The following is a 22,420-nucleotide window of genomic DNA, read 5'->3' on the forward strand; positions in this document are numbered from 1 at the left end:
AACTGTAAGGATGTATTTGTGACAACAATTGTTCATTGTGCAAATGTATTTATGTTTTCAATAAAAATAGAGTTTACACCACGCTAAGGCAACCCAGTCTGTTTTGACCCATAGTTGTGAACGCGGCGGTTTTGTTGCTAAACAACCAATCCGCCTACGGGAAATAGATCAGTACTTATCACACAAAGAAACATTGATTCTTAATCAACCAAAGAATCAACCAAAGAATCAACCAATCAATGATGGGCGCTGATCTATTTTGCATCGGTATCGAATGGATGACAACGACTGTCGGTATCTAATTTCTGCAATGCAATAGTTATCTATTTATTTATCTATCTGTTCATTGTGTTTAATATATTCTCCTGTAGGAACCTCTTTACCGATAGTCTTTCAGTTCTTCCATGCTAGAACCTTTTAGGTTCTAGAACCTTTTAGTGGAGTGTTTGTATAGGAGAAGGAGATATACATGTATTCTGTATATTACTCCATATGTAATCTGTAGACAAGTCGGTTTGTCAAATTTCTGCCCTGGTCAACTGTAAGTGCTGTTACTGTGAAGTGGAAACGTCTAGGAGCAACAACGGCTCAGCCGCGAAGTGGTAGGCTACACAAACCATTCCGGCGTTGCTTTGTCTGTATGCTTGGGGTGATTGTCCAGTTGGAACGTAAATCTTCGCCCCCCCCCCAGTCTAAGGTCGTTTGAACTCTGAAGCAGGTTCTCATGAAGGATTGGCCTGTATTTGGCTCCATTCGTTGTTCCCTCTATCCTTACCAGTGTCCCAGTCCCTGCCGCTGAAAAGCGTCCCCATAGCATTATGCTGCCACCACCATGCTTCAGGGTAGGGATGGTGTTAGAAGGGCGATGACCTGTCCCTGGTTTTCTGCAGACATAGCGCTTTGCATTCAGGCCAACGAGTAAGATTTTTTGTCTCATTAGACCACAGAATATTTTGCCTTATGCTCTCAGTCTTTCATGGGCCTTTTTGCCAACTCCAGGTGTGCTGTCATGTGCCTTTCTCAGGAGTGGCTTCCATCTGGTCACTCTCCCATAAAGCCCAGATTGGTAAAGTGTTGTAGAGACTGTTGTTCTTCTGGCAGGTTCTCCCATCTCACCCAAGGAACTCTATAGTTCTATCAGAATGGTCATTGAGTTCTTGGTCACCTCCCTGACCATGGTCCTTCTTGCCCAGTTCCTTAGTCTGGTAGGACGGCCAGGTCTAGGCAGAGTCTGGGTAGTTCCATATTTTTTCAATTTCCCAATGATGGAGACCACTGTGCTCTTGGAAACGTTCAACGCTCTAGAAATGGTTTTATACCCTTCACCAGATACGTATATGCCTCATCACAATTCTATCTCGGACATCTACAAACAGTTCCTTGGACTTCATGGTATAGTTTCTGACATGCACTGTCAACTGTGGAACCTTATATAGACAGGTGTGTTTCTTTCTAAATCACGTCCAAACAATTGAATTGGCTACAGGTGGACTCCAATCAAGTTATAGCGACATGTCAAGGATGATCAAAGGAAATTGGATGCAGCTGAGCTCAGTTTGGAGTGTCAAAGCAAAGGGGTGTGAATACTTATGTAAATTCGATTTTTCTGAATTTCATTTTCAATACATTTGCAATAATTTCTAAAAACATGTTTTCCTTTTGTTATTATGGGGTATTGTGTGTAGATGTGTGAGAAAAAAAACATATATTTAATACATTTTGAATTCATGCCGTAACACAACAAAATGTGGAATAAATGAAGGGGTATGAATACTCTCTGAAGGCTCTGTATCTCACAGTAGACTGGAGCCATCAGCTCACTGCACAACCCATAATGTGTGAATGAATGGGATGGCCTGGTTAACTACGGTCGTGTTGGTTGAATCCTTTCTGAAGGCGCTATATGTAGGAAATAGGGTTTCATTTGGGACGCACCCTTGGCCTTTTGAGGGACTGCATTACAACACTGCTCACAGAAAACATGTTCACAGGAGGTAAGGGACAGTAGAAACACTCTAAACTACAGGAGGTTATGTACAGTAGGAACACTAAACTACAGGAGGTTATGTACAGTAGGAACACTAAACTACAGGAGGCTATGTACAGTAGGAACACTAAACTACAGGAGGTTATGTACAGTAGGAACACTCTAAACTACAGGAGGTTATGTACCACAGGAACACTCTAAACTACAGGAGGTTACGTACAGCAGGAACACTAAACTACAGGAGGTTGTGTACAGTAGGAACACTCTAAACTACAGGAGGTTATGTACAGTAGGAACACTCTAAACTACAGGAGGTATGACAGTAGGAACTAAGGCTATGTACAGTAGGAACACTAAACTACAGGAGGTTATGTACAGTAGGAACACTAAACTACAGGAGGTTATGTACAGTAGGAACACTAAACTACAGGAGGTTATGTACAGCAGGAACACTCTAAACTACAGGAGGTTATGTACAGTAGGAAACACTCTAAACTACAGGAGGTTATGTACAGTAGGAACACTCTAAACTACAGGAGGTGTGGTACAGTAGGAACAATAAACTACAGGAGGTTATGTACAGTAGGAACACTAAACTACAGGAGGTTATGTACAGTAGGAACACTAAACAACAGGAGGTTATGTACAGTAGGAACACTGTAAACTACAGGAGGTGATGTACAGTAGGAACACTAAACTACAGAAGGTTATGTACAGTAGGAACACTCTAAACTACAGGAGGTTATGTACAGCAGGAACACTCTAAACTACAGGAGGTTATGTACAGCAGGAACACTCTAAACTACAGGAGGTGATGTACAGCAGGAACACTAAACTACAGGAGGTTATGTACAGCAGAAACACTCTAAACTACAGGAGGTTATGACCAGTCGGAACACTCTAAACTACAGGAGGTTATGTACAGTAGGAACACTCTAAACTACAGGAGGTTATGTACAGCAGGAACACTAAACTACAGGAGGTTATGTACAGCAGGAACACTCTAAACTACAGGAGGTTGTGTACAGTAGGAACACTCTAAACTACAGGAGGTTATGTACAGTAGGAACACTAAACTACAGGAGGTTATGTACAGTAGGAACACTAAACTACAGGAGGTTATGTACAGTAGGAACACTGAACTACAGGAGGTTATGTACAGTAGGAACACTGAACTACAGGAGGTTATGTACAGTAGGAACACTGAACTATAGGAGGTTATGTACAGTAGGAACACTCTAAACTACAGGAGGTTATGTACAGTAGGAACACTGAACTACAGGAGGTTATGTACAGTAGGAACACTAAACTACAGAAGGTTATGTACAGTATGAACACTAAACTACAGGAGGTTATGTACAGTAGGAACACTCTAAACTACAGGAGGTTATGTACCACAGGAACACTCTAAACTACAGGAGGTTATGTACAGCAGGAACACTAAACTACAGGAGGTTATGTACAGTAGGAACACTCTAAACTACAGGAGGTGATGTACAGTAGGAACACTGAACTACAGGAGGTTATGTACAGCAGGAACACTAAACTACAGGAGGTTATGTACAGCAGGAACACTCTAAACTACAGGAGGTTGTGTACAGTAGGAACACTCTAAACTACAGGAGGTTATGTACAGCAGGAACACTAAACTACAGGAGGTTATGTACAGCAGGAACACTCTAAACTACAGGAGGTTATGTACAGCAGGAACACTAAACTACAGGAGGTTATGTACAGCAGGAACACTCTAAACTACAGGAGGTTATGTACAGTAGGAACACTCTAAACTACAGGAGGTTATGTACAGCAGGAACACTAAACTACAGGAGGTTATGTACAGTAGGAACACTAAACTACTGGAGGTTATGTACAGTAGGAACACTCTAAACTACAGGAGGTTATGTACAGTAGGAACACTAAACTACAGGAGGTTATGTACAGTAGGAACACTAAACTACAGGAGGTTAGGTACAGTAGGAACACTAACCCACAGGAGGTTGGTGTTACCTTAATTGGGGAGGACGGGTTCATGGTAATGGCTGGGCCAGAATAATGGAATGGTATCAAATAAATCAAACACATTGGTTTCCATGGTTTCCATGTGTTTGATGTCATTCCATTTACTCCGTTCCAGCCATTATTATGAGCCGTCCTCCCCTCAACAGCCTCCTCTGCCGCTGCTCTAAACATCACACGGTTAAAGGTTGGGGGGGTGGAAGGCCTGAAATATTTTGCTTATACAAAATGTTATGCGGTTTTTAAATGAAACAAAATACCTTGTTCTTGATAAATATTTAGAAATGTAAACCCCCTAAATCTTTAATGCCTTGAGGGAATTGTATGGTGCAATACATTTCTCTCTCCCTCTCTCTCTCTCTCTCTCTCTGTCCACCTTTCTCCCCCCCTCTTCCTCTGTTCTCCCACTCTCCCTCTCTCTCTCTCTCTCTGTCCAACTTTCTCCCCTTTCCAGCTCCCCCCTCTTTTTTCTGTTCTCCCCCTCTCCCACTCTCTTTCTCTCTCTGTCCAACTTTCTCCCCCTTCTTTCTCCCCCCTCTCCCAATCTCTTTCTCTCTCTGTCCAACTTTCTCCCCCTTCTAGCTCCCCCCTCTTTCTCTGTTCTCCCCCTCTCCCACTCTCTCTCTCTCCTTTAAAAGTTGATGGATTCGTCTAAAGGCCATATGTGGGTTACTAGAGGATGAAAGGATGATATGTTAACATGATCTCTTTCTTCTCTCTCATTAAGAAAGAGGGAGCAACCTGATCCAGGGGAATTGGATAAAGCCAGGTTCAAATTCCTCTCCCCCTCTGTTAAATTTACGAGGTCCCATGCCTAGGGGGGACAGAGGTACTACCTGTAGACAGGACCATGTTATTCATGAAGTGAATCTATTTGAATCTAAATGTGTGTGCTTTTCTGTGTGTGTGTGTGTGTGTGTCATGCGTACAGGGGACAGTGGAATGTCTCCCGCTAACGTTGTCCTCTGAAACCGTCTTTAAACAGTGGTTGTCATGGAAATTCTAATCAATTATGAGGAGAGACAAGGTCAATTACCAATCAGGATATTTACTTTATTCAAAACGTATTAATAACATTGATTAATTATTCCAATAATGAAGATGGTCGACGAACCACCTTTAGATGATTCGTTGAGAGCCCCGACAAACACCTTTTATAGTAAAGATACACACTCTTAGTCTACATGACAAACAACAGATGTGTGGAACGGGTCACAAGGTGGTGAGACTTGATACATGAGAAAAAAGTATCTGGCTGGGTGATACTCCTTTCTCATGTATCAAGTCTCACCACCTTGTGACCCATTTGCTATGAAAACTGTTGTTATTGTACAGAGTTTGGCCCCTAAGATCTCATACCTGGTACTTCATAGTACAGCAACACTAACTCATTCTATGGCATAAATCAATTGTCAGCTCCAGATACCCCCATCTCAAGTAAAACCCATGTCCTTGAGCACTCGCCTAGACGAGCAGACTGAGGGGAGTGAGCCTCTGGGTCATACACTATCCCAGGATAGGTGCAACATCAGAGAGGACGTACAATGGAACCAGACACTACCCCACACATCCTGTCTCAGACCTTATCTCCCCCAGGGCCCAACTCAGAAGACCACAGATGAGAGTGTTCTAAAACCCCTATTCTATTCCAGAAAAACAATCATTTAATTCTGTTGTGAAGCCTACAACAGTATTATAACATCATCTTGTAATTTCACTCTCACATTGTCCTGGACTCTCTCCCACTAACGTTGTCCTCTGAAACCCTCTGGATACAGTGTTCCTGGACTCTCCCCCACTAACGTTGTCCTCTGAAACCCTCTGGATACAGTGTTCCTGGACAGGTACAGTACAGGTAGGTTACAATGTGGGCATCCTTTTGTTCCAGGCAGCCCAACACACCTGATTTAACTAATCAACTAATCATCACATCTTGATTTTAGGCCAGTATAGCTGAATCAGGTTTGTTAAAGCTGGTCTGCAATAATAGTCTGGATATGTACAGTAGCTTTCCCTCCAAGCCTCCTTCTCCAACTACCTGGTCAGCGGGCGAGAGAGGGCCGGTATCGCCGCTGGGTCTTCCGCCAAGCTACCCAGATAACTCCCCACAGTCATCACATCAAAACCATCTCTCCCATAGTGCAGACTGGACATGCTGCTTCGCCGGGATGCATCCTGGCTCTCGGCCAGGCTACTCTCCTGGCTAGTCACCGCTGCCATCCCCAACCTCAGCTACACCTCCAGGTCCCAGCGCGTCGCCTCGATGCCGTCGTTGATCGACAGGAGCTGGCACATCAGACGGACGTCCATGCCCCGCAGGTGTGCCTGTGTTGTTAGGAGAGAACAGGACAAACATGAGTTAGGACAGGTGACTCTGTGTTGTTAGGAGAGAACAGGACAAACATGAGTAGGACAGGTGACTCTGTGTTGTTAGGAGAGAACAGGACAAACATGAGTTAGGACAGGTGTGACTGTGTTGTTAGGAGAGAACAGGACAAACATGAGTTAGGACAGGTGTGACTGTGTTGTTAGGAGAGAACAGGACAAACATGAGTTAGGACAGGTGTCTCTGTGTTGTTAGGAGAGCAGGACAAACATGAGTTAGGACAGGTGACTCTGTGTTGTTAGGAGAGAACAGGACAAACATGAGTTAGGACAGGTGTGACTGTGTTGTTAGGAGAGAACAGGACAAACATGAGTTAGGACAGGTGTGACTGTGTTGTTAGGATGAGAACAGGATAAACAGAGTTAGGACAGGTGTGACTGTGTTGTTAGGAGAGAACAGGACAAACATGAGTTAGGACAGGTGTGACTGTGTTGTTAGGAGAGAACAGGACAAACATGAGTTAGGACAGGCGTGACTGTGTTGTTAGGAGACAACTGGACAAACAGGAGTTAGGACAGGTGTGCCTGTGTTGTTAGGAGAAGAGAACAGGACAAACATGAGTAGGACAGGTGTGACTGTGTTGTTAGGAGAGAACAGGACAAACACGAGTTAGGACAGGTGTGACTGTGTTTGTTAGGAGATTGAACAGGACAAACACAGGAGTTAGGACAGGTGGTGAACTTGATCGAGAACAGATTTTCATACCTGCTTATTCCTCCCCTCCCACTTATTCCTTCCAATGCCCTATTGTCTCTCTCTAAACATATGGGTAAACAGTATTATAACCTATTACTGTAACTTCTTAGTAACATTTAACTATTTAAAATAATCCAATGTGAGGACGAATTAACATCTTTAAAACCAACTGTCCTCATTACATTTCCTTTGTTCTTATGATAATAAAGCCTGTAAACACTCTACAGGACTTGGATAAAACACATAAACACTCTATAGGACTTGGATAACACATAAACACTCTACAGGACTTGGATAAACACATAAACACTCTACAGGACTTGGATAAACACATAAACACTCTACAGGACTTGGATAAACACATAAACACTCTACAGGACTTGGATAAACACATAAACACTCTACAGGACTTGGATAAACACATAAACACTCTACAGGACTTGGATAAACATAAACACTCTACAGGACTTGGATAAACACATAAACACTCTATAGGACTTGGATAAACACATAAACACTCTACAGGACATGGATAAACACATAAACACTCTACAGGACTTGGATAAACACATAAACACTCTATAGGACTTGGATAAACACATAAACACTCTATAGGACTTGGATAAACACATAAACACTCTACAGGACTTGGATAAACACTCTATAGGACTTGGATAAACACATAAACACTCTACAGGACTTGGATAAACACTCTACAGGACTTGGATAAACACATAAACACTCTACAGGACTTGGATAAACACATAAACACTCTACAGGACTTGGATAAACACATAAACACTCTATGGACTTGGATAAACACATAAACACTCTACAGGACTTGGATAAACACAATAAACACCTCTACAGGATCTGGCATATAAACACAATAAACACTCTTACACGGACTTGGATAACACATAAACACTCTATAGGCCTTGGAATAAACACCTACACACTCTACAGGACATGGATTAAACACATAAACACTCTACAGGACTTGGATAAACACGTTCAATTTAAAACAATACAACACTCTATTCGGACCCCTTGGATATTACCCCCCTAAACCACTCTATAGGACTTGGATAAACCACAATAAAACACTCTACAGACTTGGATAATACACTCTATAGGATTGATATAAACACATCAACACTGCTACAGGACTTGGAATATAAGCACTCTACAGGACTTGGATAAACACATAAACCACTCTCAGGACTTGGATAACACATAAACACTCTACCGGACTTGGATAACAACATAAACACTCTACAGGACTTGGAACCAATAAACACATAACACTCTATAGGACTTGGATAAACACATAAACACTCTATAGGACTTGGATAAACACATAACACTCTACAGGACTTGGATAAACACTCTATAGGACTTGGATAAACACATAAACACTCTACAGGACTTGGATAAACACATAAACACTCTACAGGACTTGGATAAACACATAAACACTCTACAGGACTTGGATAACACTCTATAGGACTTGGATAAACACTCTATAGGACTTGGATAAACACTCTATAGGACTTGGATAAACACATAAACACTCTACAGGACTTGGATAACACATAAACACTCTACAGGACTTGGATAAACACTCTACAGGAATTGGATATAACACATAAACACTCTACAGGACTTGGATAAAACACTATAGGACTTGGATATAAACACTCTACAGGAATTGGATAAACACATAAACACTCTACAGGACTTGGATAAACACTATAGGACTTGGATAGACACTCTACAGGAATTGGATAAACACATAAACACTCTACAGGACTTGGATAAACACTCTATAGGACTTGGATAAACACTCTATAGGACTTGGATAAACACATAAACACTCTACAGGACTTGGATAAACACTCTATAGGACTTGGATAAACACATAAACACTCTATAGGACTTGGATAAACACTATAGGACTTGGATAAACACTTAGACACAATAAAGGTAAATAAGATACTTACCATTTATTGTCTTAGGAGTCGCATGTTGCTCTGCAGACTCGTGGTGTAGGACATGTCTTTTACATGGCCAGGCGAGTCCCACTCGTCTCTAGCATCTGTATTATCTTTCATCATCCGTCCATCCGTGGCAAAAGGAAACAGACTCTCTGGAATCTTCCGAGCCATCTTTCTCTCTATCTCACTCAGATCCGTTCCGATGGTATATCCATTACATAGGAAATACACACTCTTCACCTGATAATAGTCCACAGTAATATAATGTCATAGACTACTGTTACGCAAAGTTGTGCTGCTGCAGGCCACGCGTAATAACGCGTCAGAGATCTGGCTGAGACCAATGGAAAGATACAGACATACAATTCGATTCCCTCTCGACGCCAGCTGACTTTAACGTGCTTTGGAAAAGCGTTATCATCGAACATAAAGATAATACATTAACACACATTAAATGTGGGAGAGGAGGAGATACATTTCCATATGAGGAATTCCAGACGGCCAGTGCCAACCACAGGAATTCAGGTTACGTCCTTCAGCCAGCCAGTCTTATAACTGTGGGAACGAAGCATAGACTGACACAAAGCTCCGAGGTGTGACTGTTCAACTGTGAGTGAAAACTTGACTGACTTGACTTTAGAGGTGAGTTACCCCGCCCAACAACATTGTGCTTAAACAAGGTGTCATGTTGCTCAATTTTACACAATCTGCATACATTCTAGTAAGATTTAGGACCTTTCTGCATTCATATCATATCAATATACACAATAATAATAATAATAATAATAATAAACAATTGAATATTGGGCAATAGTCGACTTCCCCAATGACGTAACCAATCAATAACAGTGCGCGCTTGTGGCAGCGACGTTCTTTGGCTGAATCATAGAGATAGATAGAGGACTCATTTATGTAGCTCTGCTATTATAGCATATGTGACAGCATGGGCAACGCCATTGAGGCTATCTCTGTTTTAAAAGTAGTCCATTTTCTTATTCACAATTCAAATAAAGTGGCGCGGCCTCAATGGCGCTGCCTATGCTAAAACGGCCTTTTGGCTACTAGAGGCCTCTATCATTCTCTATGGGCTGAGCATGGGGGCAAACAGCTGATCAGAACCGGAATAGCCATGAGTTTGAACTGTTTGTTAGACCCGCGCTAAACAACGACAAAACACTAATAAGTTGCAAACATATGTCCAATAATATAGACGCCTATGTTAGTAACAAGTATGTGTTTTCGTTATCTACTGAATTGTAGAATGTGGGAAACTGTAACAAATGCAGAAAAACGTTAAAACCTAAAACGCACTTTGGACTGTCACTGTAGAATCCATTGTAGCCTATTGGGCTAGATGAAGTCCTAAATAGCGATGTCACGTAGAGTGGCCAAAGAAAACAAACTTACACAAGTTGTAAATAGACTGGTTATATTAAGACCGGGATATAGGTTTAGTCCATGAAAGTCTTATCAGAAGAGAGAATTGGCATTTTTCTAAACTAAATGTGTATGTGACTTGAGACTAATGTCTACGGTCCACATCGGTCACTGGCAACTGAAATACATTAGTTTTCTTATTAGCAGGCGGCCTATTTTCATTTGAATTGTTTTTCTTCCGTATTACTGTCACATAAAACATGTTAATGTGGTGCCTTGGGTTCAGACTAGCAGCTACAATCTCTGTCTGATGGGTGGTGCTGTGGGGTGCAGGACAGTATGTCTGTCTGATGGGTGGTGCTGTGGGTGCAGGACAGTATGTCTGTCTGATGGGTGGTGCTGTGCGGTGCAGGACAGCCTGTCTGATGGGTGGTGCTGTGGGGTGCAGGACAGTATGTCTGTCTGATGGGTGGTGCTGTGTGGTGCAGGACAGTATGTCTGTCTGATGGGTGGTGCTGTGGGGGGCAGGACAGTATGCCTGTCTGATGGGTGGTGCTGTGTGGTGCTGGACAGTATGCCTGTCTGATGGGTGGTGCAGGACAGTATGTCTGTCTGATGGTGGTGCTGTGGGGTGCAGGACAGTATGCCTGTCTGATGGGTGGTGCGTGTGGGGTGCAGGACAGTATGCCTGTCTGATGGGTGGTGCTGTGGGGTGCAGGACAGTATGTCGGTCTGATGGTGTGCTGTGAGGTGCAGGACAGTATGTCTGTCTGATGGTGGTGCTGTGAGGTGCAGGACAGTATGCCTGTCTGATGGGTGGTGCTGTGAGGTGCAGGACAGTATGTCTGTCTGATGGGTGGTGCTGTGGTGTGCAGGACAGCCTGTCTGATTGTGGTGCTGTGAGGTGCAGGACAGTATGTCTGATGGGTGGTGCTGTGGGGTGCAGGACAGCCTGTCTGATGGGTGGTGCTGTGGGGTGCAGGACAGTATGTCTGATGGTGGTGCTGTGGGGTGCAGGACAGTATGTCTGTCTGATGGGTGGTGCTGTGGGGTGCAGGACAGCCTGTCTGATGGTGGTGCTGTGAGGTGCAGGACAGTATGTCTGTCTGATGGGTGGTGCAGGACAGTATGTCTGTCTGATGGGTGGTGCTGTGTGGTGCAGGACAGTATGTCTGTCTGATGGGTGGTGCTGTGTGGTGCAGGACAGTCTGTCTGATGGTGGTGCTGTGAGGTGCAGGACAGTATGCCTGATGGTGGTGCTGTGAGGTGCAGGACAGTATGTCTGTCTGATGGTGGTGCTGTGGGTTGCAGGACAGTATGTCTGTCTGATGGGTGGTGCTGTGAGGTGCAGGACAGTATGTCTGTCTGATGGTGGTGCTGTGGGGTGCAGGACAGTATGCCTGTCTGATGGTGGTGCTGTGAGGTGCAGGACAGTATGTCTGTCTGATGGTGGTGCTGTGAGGTGCAGGACAGTATGTCTGTCTGATGGTGGTGCTGTGAGGTGCAGGACAGTATGCCTGTCTGATGGGTGGGGCTGTGAGGTGCAGGACAGTATGCCTGATGGGTGGTGCTGTGTGGTGCAGGACAGTATGTCTGTCTGATGGTGGTGCTGTGAGGTGCAGGACAGTATGCCTGTCTGATGGTGGTGCTGTGAGGTGCAGGACAGTATGCCTGTCTGATGGGTGGTGCTGTGGAGTGCAGGACAGTATGTCTGTCTGATGGTGGTGCTGTGAGGTGCAGGACAGTATGTCTGTCTGATGGGTGGTGCTGTGGGGTTGCAGGACAGGGTGGTGCTGTGAGGTGCAGGACAGTATGTCTGTCTGATGGGTGGTGCTGTGAGGTGCAGGACAGTATGTCTGTCTGATGGGTGGTGCTGTGGGGTGCAGGACAGTATGTCTGTCTGATGGTGGTGCTGTGAGGTGCAGGACAGTATGCCTGATGGTGGTGCTGTGAGGTGCAGGACAGTATGTCTGTCTGATGGGTGGTGCTGTGGGGTGCAGGACAGTATGTCTGTCTGATGGGTGGTGCTGTGTGGTGCAGGACAGTATGTCTGTCTGATGGTGGTGCTGTGAGGTGCAGGACAGTATGTCTGTCTGATGGTGGTGCTGTGGGGTGCAGGACAGTATGCCTGTCTGATGGGTGGTGCTGTGGGGTGCAGGACAGTATGCCTGTCTGATGGGTGGTGCTGTGGGGTGCAGGACAGTATGCCTGTCTGATGGGTGGTGCTGTGGGGGTGCAGGACAGTATGCCTGTCTGATGGGTGGTGCTGTGTGGTGTAGGACAGTATGTCTGTCTGATGGTGGTGCTGTGAGGTGCAGGACAGTATGCCTGTCTGATGGTGGTGCTGTGAGGTGCAGGACAGTATGCCTGTCTGATGGGTGGTGCTGTGGGGTGCAGGACAGCCTGTCTGATGGTGGTGCTGTGAGGTGCAGGACAGTATGCCTGTCTGATGGGTGGTGCTGTGGGGTGCAGGACAGCCTGTCTGATGGTGGTGCTGTGAGGTGCAGGACAGTATGCCTGTCTGATGGGTGGTGCTGTGGGGTGCAGGACAGCCTGTCTGATGGGTGATGCTGTGAGGTGCAGGACAGTATGTCTGTCTGATGGGTGGTGCTGTGTGGTGCAGGACAGTATGTCTGTCTGATGGTGGTGCTGTGAGGTGCAGGACAGTATGTCTGTCTGATGGGTGGTGCTGTGGGGTGCAGGACAGTATGCCTGTCTGATGGTGGTGCTGTGAGGTGCAGGACAGTATGTCTGTCTGATGGGTGGTGCTGTGAGGTGCAGGACAGTATGTCTGTCTGATGGGGTGGTGCTGTGGGGTGCAGGACAGTATGCCTGTCTGATGGTGGTGCTGTGAGGTGCAGGACAGTATGTCTGTCTGATGGGTGGTGCTGTGTGGTGCAGGACAGTATGCCTGTCTGATGGTGGTGCTGTGAGGTGCAGGACAGTATGTCTGTCTGATGGGTGGTGCTGTGGGGTGCAGGACAGTATGTCTGTCTGATGGTGGTGCTGTGAGGTGCAGGACAGTATGTCTGTCTGATGGTGGTGCTGTGAGGTGCAGGACAGTATATTCTCCACCAGAGGGCGCCACATACACTGTTATGAAGGAACTACTAACTACAGTACGGGGATAACAGGCGCCTGGCCAGGTTTACTAATCCAGAGGCCCGTATCCACAAAACCCCTCAGGGTCTCAGTCTCCGTGGATACGGGCTAAAGGGTAGTGAATGTTATGAAAACACAGACAAAGCCGCTAGGACACAGGTTTTCAAAACCAGTACAACTTTATTAGAGGATGAAGAAGGAGAAGGGAATAAAAACAGCATAAACTATAGACAGGGTTCTGGTTTAATAGCACCCTAACCTAAATATAGTGCACTACTTTTGACCAGAACCCTATGTGTGCCCAAGGGCACCATTCCCTCTATAGTGCGCTTCTGTTGACCAGGGATCGTATGCTAAAGTAGTGCATTAGCCTAGTGGTTAGAGTGTTGGGCCAGTAACCCCAAGATCGAATCCCCGAGCTGACAAGGTACATATTTGTCGTTCTGCCCCTGAACAAGGCAGTTAACCCACTGTTCTTAAGGCCGTCATTGTAAATAAGAATTTGTTCTTAACTGACTTGCCTGGTTAAATAAAGGTTAAATAAAAAATATTATATTGGCTATGGTCCCTGGTCTAAAGTAGTGCACTACATAGGGAATAGGGTGCCGGTTGAGACGCACACATGATCCTCTACACAACAGACTGGCTCTTGTCCGTCCGTCTGTCGTCCTCCGAGTAGCGCGGAAGGTCTCCCCTAGCAACGGCTCCAGTCCCTCAGCCGAGCGGAAAATAGCGGGTAGCGCATGGCACACGCGATGACCCCCGACACCACCGCAGTCACCAGCACCGCGGCGACGATCGCTATGGTGATGATCTCAGGCAGTGTGTAGGGGCGAGCTGCGGGGGTAAGAGAGAAAAGCAACAGTTAGCTAAATAAAATAAAAATATATATATATGATGAGAACAGCTGGATGTGCTGTTCTATTGATCTAGAACCCACAGGGTGAATAGCCTAACCCTCCTCTAGGAGAACAGCTGGATGTGCTGTTCTATTGATCTAGAACCCACAGGGTGAATAGCCTAACCCTCCTCTAGGAGAACAGCTGGATGTGCAGGCTTTTGCTCTATCCCTGCACTAGGGTTATCAAATTACAGTTAACAATTAGACTACAGTTACGTCCCAAATGGTATCCTATTCTGTGAGTAGTCCACACTATTGGGAATAGGGCCCTGGTCATAAGTAGTTCACTATATAGGGATAGGGCTATGGTCTAAAGTAGTGCACTATATAGGGAATAGGGCCCTGGTCACTAGTAGTTCACTATATAGGGAATAGGGCCCTGGTCTAAAGTAGTTCACTTTATAGGGAATAGGGCCCTGGTCACTAGTAGTTCACTATATAGGGGAATAGGGCTCTGGTCACTAGTAGTTCACTATATAGGGAATAGGGCTCTGGTCTAAAGTAGTGCACTATATAGGGAATAGGGCCCTGGTCACTAGTAGTTCACTATATAGGGAATAGGGCTCTGGTCTAAAGTAGTTCACTATATAGGGAATAGGGCTCTGGTCACTAGTAGTTCACTATATAGGGAATAGGGCTCTGGTCACTAGTAGTTCACTATATAGGGAATAGGGCCCTGGTCACTAGTAGTTCACTATATAGGGAATAGGGCTCTGGTCTAAAGTAGTGCACTACATAGGGAATAGGGCTCTGGTCTAAAGTAGTTCACTATATAGGGAATAGGGCTCTGGTCTAAAGTAGTTCACTATATAGGGAATAGTGGGCCATTTGGAATATAACCATAGGTTATACAGTCTCTGTGTATGACTCACTGTGCCATGTGACCTAGGGTCTGTCTGTGTGTCTGTGTGTCTGTGTGTCTGTGTGTCTGTGTGTCTGTCTGTCTGTCTGTCTGTCTGTCTGTCTGTCTGTCTGTCGTCTGTCTGTGTGTCTGTCTGTCTGTCTGTCTGTCTGTCTGTCTGTCTGTCTGTCTGTCTGTCTGTCTGTCTGTCTGTCTGTCTGTCTGTCTGTCTGTCTGTCTGTCTGTCTGTCTGTCTGTGTGTGTGTGTGTGTGTGTGTGTGTGTGGTGTGTGTGTGTGTGTATGTGTGTGTGTGGTGTGTGTGTGTGACTCACTGGGCCATGCGACCTCGTAGGTGTATCCCAGGTTGTCGGGGGCTGTGACGAACATCTCAGCGTTGGTGACGGGGGGCCAGAAGGGAACCATGTTGAACTGTCTGTTGTGACCAATAGGAGCATTCTCCTCCGGGTACACTGCCTCACCTGGGGGACGACATGAACCTTAGCCTACAGCTGGCAGTGGCTGGGTGTGGGTCTGCAGATGGAACCCCCATTGGTCTGTTTGAATGAATTGATTGTGTTCTGTGATTGGTTGCAGGTGTGACATACTATACCTGGGGCGTGTCGGCTCAGCCACTCATCAAAGATGGCGTCAGTGAAGGTGTGGAGCAGGACAAAGATGGGGTCGTTAGGGGACAGGTGTGTCTGCCCTCCTGTCCCGTTGAGGAACAGGTGAGCCAGGTTATGGAGGCTGCGTACCACTGGGTCATAGCCACCCTGAGGGGCACTGTAGCCTGGAGGGAGGAGAGGGAGAGAGGGGAGGAGAGGGAGAGGAGAGAGGAGAGGGAGAGAAAGAGGGAAGGAGAGGGAGGAGAGAGATGGAGAGAGATGGAGGAGAGAGAGGGGAGGCGAGAGAGGAGAGGAAGAGAGAGAAGAGAGAAAGAGGAGAGAGAAAGAGGAAGAAGAGGAGAGGATTGTTAGGAGGTTTGGGGTGGAGGTATGTGTCCTTTGGAGGAGAGAGGAGGGTTAGGAGGTTTGGGGTGGAGGTATCTGTTCTCTGGAGGAAGAGGTGAGGAGGGTTAGGAGGTTTGGGGTGGAGGTATCTGTTCTCTGGAGGAAGAGGTGAGGAGGGTTAGGAGGTTTGGGGTGGAGGTATCTGTCCTCTGGAGGAAGAGGTGAGGAGGTTAGGGAGGTTTGGGGTGGAGGTATCTGTCCTCTGGAGGAAGAGGGGAGGAGGGTTAGGAGGTTTGGGGTGGAGGTATCTGTCCTCTGGAGGAAGAGGAGAGGAGGGTTAAGTGTGGGTCAGGATAGTGAGTTCAATTCCCGGCACCACCATACGCAAGATGTATGCACGCGTAACTAAGTCTGTGGATAGAAGTGTCTGCTGAACGGGATGTATAGTATCCTCACCCTCCACGGTGTTCCTGAAGCTCTCTGAAGAGGTGGAGTAGTAAGGCGGGGTATCGAAGGTTTTCAGGTCCAGACAGTCCACCACATCCTGGGGTTCAGGCAGCCTCTGCAACATGGGCCGCGCCACGTTACCTGCTGGGTTCCTCCTGATGGGACTGGTCTCTGAATCTATAGGGTCATAGGTTAGGGGTTAGGGGTCACAGGTCTCTGAATCTATAGGGTCATAGGTTAGGGGTTAGGGATCACATGTTTCTGAATCTATAGGGTCATAGGTTAGGGGTTAGGGATCACATGTTTCTGAATCTATAGGGGTCATGGGTTAGGGGTCACAGGTCTCTGAATCTATAGGGTCATGGGTTAGGGGTCACCAGGTCTCTGAATCTAAGAGGGTCTAAGGTTAGGGGGTTAGGGATCACAGGTCTCTGAATCTATAGGGTCATAGGTTAAGGGTTAGGGGTCACAGGTCTCTGAATCTATAGGGTCATAGGTTAGGGGTTAGGGATCACATGTTTCTGAATCTATAGGGTCATAGGTTAGGGGTCACTGGTCTCTGAATCTATAGGGTCATAGGTTAGGGGTTAGGGATCACATGTTTCTGAATCTATAGGGGTCATGGGTTAGGTGTCACAGGTCTCTGAATCTATAGGGTCATAGGTTAGGTGTCACAGGTCTCTGAATCTATAGGGGTCATGGGTTAGGGGTCACAGGTCTCTGAATCTATAGAGTTCACATGTCAAAAGCTTTGGACTAGTCTCTAAACTTAGGGATCACAGATCACATGGTCAACGTCCACAGTAAATGCATCTGAAATGGCACCCTATTCCCTATATAATGTTATTGCATCTGAAATGGCACCCTATTCCCTATATAATGTTATTGCATCTGAAATGGCACCCTATTCCCTATATAATGCGCTTCTGTTGACAAAAGTAGTGCACTATAAAGTGAATAGGGAGGTTTTCCCAGGTAAAAGTCAAAACTTCCCTGGGCAAAGCCAAACTCCTTGCTCTGTCTGAAAACGTAGGCTTAACTAACCGTTAAACCCTTGATTCCTTCTGTCCTTGATTCCTTCTGTCCTTGATTCCTTAATAATTCCTCACCTTCCTCTCAAAGGTCACTGGAGGAGGGGCTCAAAGGGGAAGGACCTTGATTGGATCTTTTCCTCCAATGAGCTTTGAGAGGGAGGCGAGGAATTTAGGAATCAAATCAAGGATTCAATGGTTAGTTATGATTTCAGACAAAGACGTTTTCTGAGTTTTCCCACTGCTCAGGTCATGTGGTCACTGGTCAGGAAAATCACACACACACACACACACACACACACACCCACACACACACACACACACACACACACACACCACACACACACACACACACACACACACACACACACACACACACACGAGGAGATAGTGCATAGCTGTGTGCTGTCTATCTGTCTGAGTGTAATTCCTCCTGATCAAAGACAACCAGTAGACTGGCAGACTTCTTCCTCCTTAGCCTCATAACGCCCATATTAGGAAATCACATGACCTCTCATGTTCTGTCAGGTCACACACCCTCACTCCTCTCATGTTCTGTCAGGTCACACACCCTCACTCCTCCCATGTTCTGTCAGGTCACACACCCTCACTCCTCTCATGTTCTGTCAGGTCACACACCCTCACTCCTCTCATGTTCTGTCAGGTCACACACCCTCACTCCTCTCATGTTCTATCAGGTCACACACCCTCACTCCTCTCATGTTCTGTCAGGTCACACACCCTCACTCCTCTCATGTTCTGTCAGGTCACACACCCTCACTCCTCTCATGTTCTGTCACGTCACACACCCTCACTCCTCTCATGTTCTGTCAGGTCACACACCCTCACTCCTCTCATGTTCTGTCACGTCACACACCCTCACTCCTCTCATGTTCTATCAGGTCACACACCCTCACTCCTCTCATGTTCTGTCAGGTCACACACCCTCACTCCTCTCATGTTCTATCAGGTCACACACCCTCACTCCTCTCATGTTCTGTCAGGTCACAATTCTGACTCAATTCTCCCCATCGATGAAATTTTGAATCTCTAGGAAATTGTAGGACATTTACTGAGATAAAAGTAGGGAGGAAGTGAGTGTTGTAATCTGGCCCAGATTATGCATACCAACCAGACTAATCTCCTAATCTGGAATCATGTGAGTGTAGATTATACTACTGATTCCTTAGTCCAGACCTTCAGAACCCTGTTGTTCATTGTGTTGTAATTCCTTCCAAAGCCCAGAGAAATCACAAGCCAGCACTACTTCTAACAGGTCCAACCAAAATCACTGTTACACATGGTTCCCACTATCCAGAGTGGCACAGTCTTGGGTTAGTTACTGTCCGTTTCCCTGCCCCAGATCAGTCTTGGGTTAGTTACTGTCAGTTTCCCTGCCCCAGATCAGTCTTGGGTTAGTTTCTGTCCGTTTCCCTGCCCCAGATCAGTCTTGGGTTAGCTACTGTCCGTTTCCCTGCCCCAGATCAGTCTTGGGTTAGCTACTGTCCGTTTCCCTGCCCCAGATCAGTCTTGGGTTAGCTACTGTCCGTTTCCCTGCCCCAGATCAGTCTTGGGTTAGTTACTGTCAGTTTCCCTGCCCCAGATCAGTCTTGGGTTAGTTACTGTCAGTTTCCCTGCCCCAGATCAGCCTTGAGTTAGTTACTGTCCGTTTCCCTGCCCCAGATCAGTCTTGGATTAGTTACTGTCAGTTTCCCTGCCCCAGATCAGTCTTGGGTTAGCTGCTGTCCGTTTCCCTGCCCCAGATCAGTCTTGGGTTAGCTACTGTCCGTTTCCCTGCCCCAGATCAGTCTTGGGTTAGCTACTGTCCGTTTCCCTGCCCCAGATCAGTCTTGGGTTAGCTACTGTCCGTTTCCCTGCCCCAGATCAGTCTTGGGTTAGCTACTGTCCGTTTCCCTGCCCCAGATCAGTCTTGGGTTCGCTACTGTCCGTTTCCCTGCCCCAGATCAGTCTTGGGTTAGCTACTGTCCGTTTCCCTGCCCCAGATCAGTCTTGGGTTAGTTACTGTCAGTTTCCCTGCCCCAGATCAGCCTTGAGTTAGTTACTGTCAGTTTCCCTGCCCCAGATCAGTCTTGGATTAGTTACTGTCAGTTTCCCTGCCCCAGATCAGTCTTGGGTTAGTTACTGTCCGTTTCCCTGCCCCAGATCAGTCTTGGGTTAGTTACTGTCAGTTTCCCTGCCCCAGATCAGTCTTGGATTAGTTACTGTCAGTTTCCCTGCCCCAGATCAGTCTTGGATTAGTTAATGTCAGTTTCCCTGCCCCAGATCAGTCAGTCTTGGATTAGTTTCTATCCGTTTCCCTGCCCCAGATCAGTCTTGGATTAGTTAATGTCAGTTTCCCTGCCCCAGATCAGTCATGGGTTAGCTACTGTCAGTTTTCCTGCCCCAGATCAGTCTTGGATTAGTTTCTGTCAGTTTCCCTGCCCCAGATCTGTCAGTCTTGGATTAGTTTCTGTCAGTTTCCCTGCCCCAGATCAGTCTTGGGTTAGTTTCTGTCAGTTTCCCTGCCCCAGATCAGTCTTGGGTTAGTTTCTGTCCGTTTCCCTGCCCAGATCAGTCTTGGATTAGTTACTGTCTGTTTCCCTGCCCCAGATCAGTCTTGGATTAGTTAATGTCAGTTTCCCTTCCCCAGATCAGTCTTGGGTTAGCTACTGTCAGTTTCCCTGCCCCAGATCAGTCTTGGGTTAGCTACTGTCAGTTTCCCTGCCCCAGATCAGTCTTGGATTAGTTACTGTCAGTTTCCCTGCCCCAGATCAGTCTTGGGTTAGTTACTGTCAGTTACCCTGCCTCAGATTTAGCCTAGTGCTGGACTAAAAAAGCATGCTCAGTCTCCATAGCACAGGGTTAGTAAAAAGGGTTAGTCATCACTGTTACAGAAGGTTCCCAGAGTGTCGTAGTGTTTACAAGATGTTAGGACATATCATGCTCACTGTTACAGAAGGTTCCCAGAGTGTCGTAGTGTTTACAAGGTGTTAGGACATATCATGCTCACTGTTACAGAAGGTTCCCAGAGTGTCGTAGTGTTTACAAGGTGTTAGGACATATCATGCTCACTGTTACAGAAGGTTCCCAGAGTGTCATAGTGTTTACAAGGTGTTAGGACATATCATTCTCACTGTTACAGAAGGTTCCCAGAGTGTCGTAGTGTTTACAAGGTGTTAGGACATATCATGCTCACTGTTACAGAAGGTTCCCAGAGTGTCGTAGTGTTTACAAGGTGTTAGGACATATCATGCTCACTGTTACAGAAGGTTCCCAGAGTGTCGTAGTGTTTACAAGGTGTTAGGACATATCACGCTCACTGTTACAGAAGGTTCCCAGAGTGTCGTAGTGTTTACAAGGTGTTAGGACATATCACGCTCACTGTTACAGAAGGTTCCCAGAGTGTCGTAGTGTTTACAAGGTGTTAGGACATATCATGCTCACTGTTACAGAAGGTTCCCAGAGTGTCGTAGTGTTTACAAGGTGTTAGGACATATCATGCTCACTGTTACAGAAGGTTCCCAGAGTGTCGTAGTGTTTACAAGGTGTTAGGACATACCATGCTCACTGTTACAGAAGGTTCCCAGAGTGTCGTAGTGTTTACAAGGTGTTAGGACATATCATGCTCACTGTTACAGAAGGTTCCCAGAGTGTCGTAGTGTTTACAAGGTGTTAGGACATATCATGCTCACTGTTACAGATGGTTCCCAGAGTGTCGTAGTCCTCTACACTCTCACAGATCACCCTCCACTGGGAGAAGACAGAGTTGGGGCTGAGGCTGTTCATATCGAAGACAGACCTGGCTCCTAGGAGGTCGTCAGTACACACGTCACACTCACTGCCGCCGATGGCAAAGTTCCAGTAGGGGAGGGCAAAGGTGGCATCGCCCAACATGTCCTGGAGAGGATGGAGATGGATGGATGGGGAGATGGATGGATGGATGGATGGATGGATGGATGGATGGATGGATGGATGGAGAGATGGATGGATGGATGAATGGATGAATGGATGGATGGGGAGATGGATGATGGATGGATGGGGAGATGGATGGATGGATGGATGGGAGATGGAGAGATGGATGGATGGATGGATGGATGGATGGATGGATGGATGGATGGATGGATGGGGAGATGGAGAGATGGATGGATGGATGGATGGGGAGATGGATGGATGGATGGATGGATGGATGGATGGATGGAGAGATGGATGGATGATGGGGAGATGGATGGAGAGATGGATGGATGGGGAGATGGAGAGATGGATGGATGGAGAGATGGAGAGATGGATGGATGGGGAGATGGAGAGATGGATGGATGGGGAGATGGATGGATGGGGAGATGGATGGATGGGGAGATGGATGGATGGGGAGATGGAGAGATGGATGGATGGGGAGATGGAGAGATAGATGGATGGGGAGATGGAGAGATGGATGGATGGGGAGATGGAGAGATAGATGGATGGGGAGATGGAGAGATGGATGGAGAGACGGATGGATGGAGAGATGGATGGATGGGGAGATGGATGGATGGGGAGATGGATGGATGGGGAAGACATATGTGGTAAGGATCAATGTTACAGTTTATAACCCCTGCTTGGCTGAATACTTGATTCTGATTGGTCGAGAGAGTTTTTGACAATGTTTGAATATATGGCAATATTGAACACACACACACACATCTCTCTCTCTC

General features: G+C 46.4%; 1 long non-coding RNA gene and 1 pseudogene across 1 annotated transcript; both read right to left on the bottom strand.

Moving 5' to 3' along the window:
- Positions 1-5,033: 5,033 nt before the first annotated feature.
- Positions 5,034-9,297, bottom strand: LOC115187350 (uncharacterized). Its single transcript, XR_003876035.1, has 2 exons — positions 9,089-9,297; positions 5,034-6,328 (listed from the first exon to the last, which is right to left on the bottom strand). It is a non-coding gene; the product is annotated as an uncharacterized LOC115187350 (long non-coding RNA).
- Positions 9,298-14,091: 4,794 nt separating this feature from the next.
- LOC115187349 (5,6-dihydroxyindole-2-carboxylic acid oxidase-like) lies at positions 14,092-21,626 on the bottom strand (annotated as a pseudogene).
- Positions 21,627-22,420: the final 794 nt, after the last annotated feature.

This window comes from Salmo trutta, unplaced genomic scaffold (genome assembly GCF_901001165.1).
Source record: "Salmo trutta unplaced genomic scaffold, fSalTru1.1, whole genome shotgun sequence".
NCBI lineage: Eukaryota > Metazoa > Chordata > Actinopteri > Salmoniformes > Salmonidae > Salmo > Salmo trutta.